At 44.2% G+C, this 6,804-nt stretch overlaps 1 non-coding gene across 1 annotated transcript; it reads left to right on the top strand.

Annotated features, from left to right (window-relative positions):
* Positions 1-952: 952 nt before the first annotated feature.
* LOC115063860 lies at positions 953-1,059 on the top strand. Its single transcript, XR_003843733.1, has one exon. It is a non-coding gene; the product is annotated as a U6 spliceosomal RNA (small nuclear RNA).
* Positions 1,060-6,804: the final 5,745 nt, after the last annotated feature.

Here is a 6,804-nt window from a genome sequence, read left to right on the forward strand (position 1 = left end):
GGCACCTGTGGGTTTTATCACGTGTTCCTCATATGGCCCGGCCACTTTGGGGAAGCTCTAACTCTCTGTGTCCATAGCCCCTATCACTAACAAAAAAGGGAGGGCACTTTGTTCTTTCCTGGTAGGGTGAATGGAAGTCCAGCTTTTCAGGTGGGAATATCTGGGGTGGGGAAGTGAGTTCAGCAGTGCCCAGGGAGGGTAAGTCTTGTCCTTCCATGTGGCAAAGGAACAGTAGGCTACTTTTTCATATTCTAGCAGAGCTGGAATAAACAAACAAACAAACACCCATAACCCTCTGTAATTCCAATTCCAGGGAACTGCATGCAGGCAGACACATACACATAGAATAAAATTAAATAAATCTTAAAAATAAAAATTTAGCCAGCTTTAATCTCAGCACAGAGAGACAGAGGCAGGTGGATTTCTACGAGTTCAAGGCCAGTCTGGCCTACAGAGTGAGTTCCAGAACATCCAGGGCTACACGGTGAAATCATGTCTGGAAAAAAACAGAATTTTTTTTGTTTGTTTTAATCTTACTTTCACTTTTTTTGTATTTATATGTAGAAGTGTAACAACTGGATTGCATCGGAATCCTTTTCTTTTCCTTCCAAGGATCTCTGGGAAACTCTGCACAATAACTGTGGCTCTTTACTTCCACCAGCAGTGTGCAAGAGTGCTAACTTCTCCACAGTCAACACTATTGTGTTGTTTTTGTTCTGTTTGTCTGTGTTTTAGACCCAGAGCCACGAGCCAGGCTGGCTCTCTACAATTGCCAAGCCCGTGCCCAGCCTATTAACAGCTACTCTAGTGGATGTGAATCGGTTTTGATTTACATTTATTTGCCTGGTGATTGATGATTGGAGCAGCATTCCTCTGCCTGCTGCCCCTGGTTGGTTATCTTCTTTGGAGAAATATCTACCCTGAATTTAATTTTAAATGTATTTAGAGGCACCACATATACCGAAATGAGACAGAGACATATACCGAAACAGTACAGAGAAGATTAGCATGAACCTGCACAAGGATGGCACAAAAATTTGTCAAGCATTCCATATTTAAAAAAAAAAAAAGTATACAGAGACCTAAGTCAGGGGACCCTCAAAAATAGTGTGACCCGAGGCTACACCAGCAACGAAAAGTGGCTCTGTGATATACATAGAATAGAAAATAGTGGTTTATGCACTTCATTTCTTTTTTTTTTTTTTTTTTTTTTTTGGTTTTTTTCGAGACAGGGTTTCTCTGTATAGCCTTGGCTGTCCTGGAACTCACTCTGTAGACCAGGCTGGCCTCGAACTCAGAAATCCGCCTGCCTCTGCCTCCCAAGTGCTGGGATTAAAGGCGGCTGCACTTCATTTCTCTGTCTTCAGTTTAAGTAGAAACTAATTTTAAACCCATCTTCTTTACTAATAACTGGTTCATTCTCTATACAACATGAAAAGTGTTCTTTGAGGGTCTGGAGAGATGGCTGGGTGATTAAGAGCACTGGCTGATCTTCCAGTGGTCCTGAGTTCAATTCCCAGCAACTACATGGTGTCTCACAACCATCTATAACAGATCTGATGCTCTCTTTCTTCTGATGCTGTCTTCTGTCTTGCATGCATACATGCAAATAGAGTGCTCATATACACAAATAAAATCTTTTTAAAAAGTGTTCTTTGGCCAGGTGTTGTGGTGCACCCTCATACAACTTGGGTTACACAGTGAGTCCTGTCTCAAAGGAAAAAAAGTCTTTTCTGTAGAAAGGAACACCTTTTAGTTTTTATTTTTAAGACTAGAGCTATTTGCTTTGGCAGCACTGCAGCTATTTTTCAAAACAGGAGAGTCTAAACTTTCCAGAGAGTTCTAGAAACTCCGACGGACCTCATTACCTGCCACCATGCCGCGTGGGGACAGTTTCATAAACAATTGACAATGAAACATTTGTTGCAATTTCTCTGCATGACAGTGAAAGGTATTGATTATTAGCGTTGAAAGCCAGAACTGCTGATGACTGCATTCTAATGATCTTTCCTGAAAGACCCTCTAAACAATTTTTAAAAATGTTTGCAATTGTAAAGATTAGTTTTTTAGAAGATGAGAATAACCGTGCAGAGGAGTTTGTGGAATAGTGATGAATGGATGTTTGATTTACGCAGATAAGCAAGGACTCAGGTTGAGGTCCAGGGAGTGGGGAACAGAAGACAGAGGGTCTCTCGCTGACGTGAGGACACCTGTCTCAGGACAAGTTCTGCGGAGAATGTGGTGTTCTTCCATCCTTACCCCTAGCTTGTCGGGTTGGACATTCACTCCCAAGGATTCCTCCCTTCTGCTTCTCTCTGGGGCACAAGGGGCAATCATTCCGTCCTCTCGCCACCAGTCGGACAGAGGGTGCAGGCTAAAAGCACAGGCTCCTGGGCTCACGCAGCAGGCGACGCACACCGGGTTCTTTCTGTGCTGCGCTCAGTACCTCGGGCGTCTGGACACGCAGCGCCCCCTCGCGGCGGGAGCGACCAGATGCCGCGACTCTAACCCCTCCACGGATGGCTTAACTAGTGCCACCTTAGGTCCCCTGATCAAGAATTACCGGGGTGGGGGTGGGGGTGAGAGTGGAGGGATGGATGAGGTGGGGAGGGTGCCGGGGGGTGGGAATGGAGGGATGGATGAGACGGAGAAGTTGCCAACAAACAGTGCTGAGATTGCTAGACATCAGTAGACGAGAGAAAAAAATTACTAGGAACTCCCAACCCTAGTTTCATAGTCAGTATATTGTGCAAAAATTAATTTGGGATATGTTGTAGGTGCAAACACAAAAGCTGTAAGGCTAAAGTTTTAGAGTGAGAAAGTATCTTTGTACTGTATATTTCCATGTATTATTATTATTAATTTAAAAACAGGATCTCTCTGCGTAGCCCTTTCTTCCCTGGAACTCAATATATAAATCAGGCTGGCCCCAAACTTACAGAAGTAAGTCCCCCTTTGCTGGCATTAAAGGCATGTGTGTGACCACACAAACCCACTACCATGTGTATGGTACTAGTGTTTGCCTTAGCCAAGATATGTAGAGGTAGGAGTTGGAATAAATCTTTGTTTTATTTTGTTTTGTTTTGTTTTGCTCTGTGTGTGTGTGTGTGTGTGTGTGTGTGTGTGTGTGTTTTGAGACAGGGTTTCTCTGTGTAGCCCTGTCTGTCCTGAAGTTTGTTCTGTAGACCAGGCTGGCCTCAGGCTCAGAGATCTGCCTGCCTCTGCCTCCCAAGTGGACCTCCTGGCTTGAAATAAATCTTGAAGGACACCAAGAGTACTAATCAATTTAACTAATTTAGAAAGTGGATAAATTGGATTGGATTAAAATGTGAAATTCCAGAGCTGGAGGGATGACGGTCCCACAGTTTAGCTCACCTGCTGCCCTTGCTGTTAACTGGATCAGTTTCGAGCATCCACTGGGTGCTCACTGCCATGTATGCATTGACACCTTGGTCTATAAGTCAACAATGTAATAATGGCTCCTGTGTTTAATCCCTTCACTGGAGAATCAGGGGCAAGCAGTCTCTATGGGTTTGAGATTTCCAGGATTTCACTACACAGCAAGTTCTAGGCCACCCAGAGCTACACAATAAGATCCTGTTTCATAAACAAACAAGTGGTGAGCCCCAGCTAGAGAGTTGTCTCCCTGGTAAAACCATCTTCTAAGCTAGAAGTGGCAGCACACGCCTTTGATCTCAGCACCGGGAGGCACAGGCCGGTGATCTTTGAGAGTTTGAGATCAACCTGCTCAAAATAGCAAGTTCCAGGACAGAAAACAATTTTTTTTCTAGAAGACCCAGGTTCACTTCCCAGGACCCATATGATGGCTCATAGCTGATTGTAACCCCAGTTCTAGGGCATCTGCTGTACCTTTTTCTGGCTTCCTCCTGTACTAGGCATGTATGTGTGTGCGCGCACACACACACACACACACACACCTCAGGCAAAATAGGCACACACATAAAGTAAAATTAAGATTATATAAAAATTTTAAATTAATTAATTAGCCAATTTTGGTGGTGCATATCTGTAATCCCAGCATTCGGTAGACCAAGGCAGGTGAATCACTATGAGTACAAAAACAGTGAGGGCTACCTCATGGGACATCTGTGAAATAGAGACAGATGCACCGGTGCTCTTGGGTTTCCCCGGTAGGTCTCTGTTTTCTGCTTTCCCAAGAATTACAGTTCAGTGAAGTGACCTGAGACTGGGAACACTGTGGACCACAGCCCCAGGGCCTCCTCCCATGGGCAACCAGCTGCTTTTCAGGCACTGTCTGAGACAAATAGCAGGTATCTTGGAACCCACGTGGCTGTGGCTCTTCTCAGAGCACCTGGCCACAGGTGCGTGTTTAACTCTGGAAACTCGGGCAAAGCACTCAGTTGGCTCAGCGGCAGGGCTGGTGTGGAGTATTACTACCCTGAGATCAGCACAGAACACTGGAATACAGGGGTAACAGGTAATGTAGCTGGACAGAGGAAGTAGCCATTCCAACATTTGTTAAAACCATCACTGACACTACGCAGTTACAACCACCATCCTATGCACTGAGCATTTTACAGGAGTAAAACATAATCACTGGCCTCCTACAAACATTAGGGGGAGACAGATATCGGATAGTTTGCTGGCTGGCTTTGTGTCAGCTCACCACAAACTCATCATTGGAGAGGAGGGCACCTTGGGTGAGAAAACAACTCAGCTGTCAATCATTTTCTTAATTAGTAATTGAGGGGGAGAGCCAAGCCCATCGTGGGTGGGGTTACCCCTTGGGATGGTAGTCCTGGATTCTATCAGAAAGCAGGCTGAGCAAGCCATGAAGAGCAAGCCAGTAAGCAGCATCCCTCCATGGCCTCTGCATCAGCTCCTGCCTCCAGGCTCCTGCCCTGTTTGAGTTCCTGTCCTGACTTCCCTTAGTGATGGACTATGATGTGGAAGTGTTAGCCAAATAAACCCTTTCCTCCCCACAGTGTTTCTTCATAGCAATAGTAACCGTAAGGCAAGCAGTGATGTAGATGGGACAGCACTCTTGAGAAAGAATACAGTACAATGGATGACTATCATCTGGATCCTGAGCCAGCACATGAAAGGCTGAGGCAAGAACACAACAGATAGCTGGATGTGGTGGCTCTTGCCTTTAATAGTGGTAGGGGCAGGGGGCAGGGGCAGGGACAGGGCTGGAGCAGGGGCAGGGGCAGAGGCAGAGACAGGGCTACCCAGAGAAACCCTGTGTCACAACAAACAAACACACAAACCAAAAAAATTCCAACCAAATCCTAAAACCAAAATGAGCAACAAACTAAAAAAAAAAAAAAAGCTATGATTAGCCCTCACTCTTTCGTGCGCATGTTTCTGACTCTGCTAGGTGAGGAGGACCTAGCAGTGAACAAAATGAAGACCAAGCACCTGCAGGGTCTGTGCTCTCAGACTGAAGTGTTGTCAAGAGCCAGGATGAGGCCAAGGCCAGGCATACCACGGTCTCTACACCAGTCTGGGGAGGGCGAAGGAAGGTCTGCAGAACATTCTCAGACAGCCTGACTGGTTGGCGTTGATAAAACAAGCACGCTATATTGTGAGAATGAACTGTGGACACCCACTGCTGCTGTTCTTAAGAGGTTCTCTCTCTCTCTCTCTCTCTCTCTCTCTCTCTCTCTCTCTGATTTATTTATTTATTTTATGCATGTGACTGCACTGTCACTGTCTTCAGACACACCAGAAGAGGGCATCAGATCCCATTATACATGGCTGTGAGCCACCATGTGGTTGCTGGGAATTGAAGTCAGAAAGTGGAAAGAAACACTATACACCCAAAGATATAAGGAACTCAGAGAGGTAACTCTCCCCGCTGAGACATTTTCCTTTTGTTCTAAGATAGGGTCTCTCTCTATGTAGTGCTGGCTGTCCTGGAACTCTGCGTAGACCAGGCTAGCTGGCCTTGAGCTCACCGAGATCTGCCTGCCTCTGCCTCTCAAGTGCTGGGATTAAAGGTCTGTGCTACCATACTCAACAAGATATATTCTTTCTTGCCACACCACGTCCAGTAGGACCTGTGTGACAAGTTCCACAGGCTGAGGCGATCGACCTCAAAAGGGGAAGGCCTCCTGGAACTGATTGTGGAACTCTTTGCCAGAGAAAAAATATTGAGCCATAGTTCTCATGGCAATCTATCTGTTTTGTTTACTCTTATTCCTTTTTTAATTTATATAAATCATTTAATTAATCATTTAATTAATAAATGTTCTTGGTAGCCTAGGCCAAGATCTTAAGCAAGAATAGTGGGTAAGAAACCATCCCTTGAGATGGGGATCACTAATATGACCTTATCCCTGGAGGAACCAATGCTTTCCTTTCTAAATCATTTACAAAATTATTATTATAGATAAAAACTTTCCCAACAATAAAATTTCATATGGCTACACGTGTGGGGTTTGGTATATGGTAAAGAAAGCCTTAGTTAAAATTAAAATAGTTTAAATTTATGCATTGAAGATTTATAAAAAAATCAGGCATTAAATGTTAAACAATAATTGACCAAAAAGATTTATTAACCTGCTCTTGGAAATATGCCACTAGCCTTGGATGACTGCCCCACTGAATACATCCTTTTATAATTGTTATATTTTGATGCTTTCCATTAATAATAATGTTACCTGTTCTGCTTGTGAATACATAGTCAGAGTTGTAATGCTTGGATGATTTTTGTGCTTTACTGTGCCAAATTATTTTTGTTAGTATTTGTGATTGTTTCTCTGGATACAGTTTCTAAGAGTTGTAATGTTTGGTTTTTTTTATGTATAAAATCCCCTG

This window comes from Mus pahari, chromosome 4 (genome assembly GCF_900095145.1).
Source record: "Mus pahari chromosome 4, PAHARI_EIJ_v1.1, whole genome shotgun sequence".
Taxonomy (NCBI): Eukaryota; Metazoa; Chordata; class Mammalia; order Rodentia; family Muridae; genus Mus; species Mus pahari.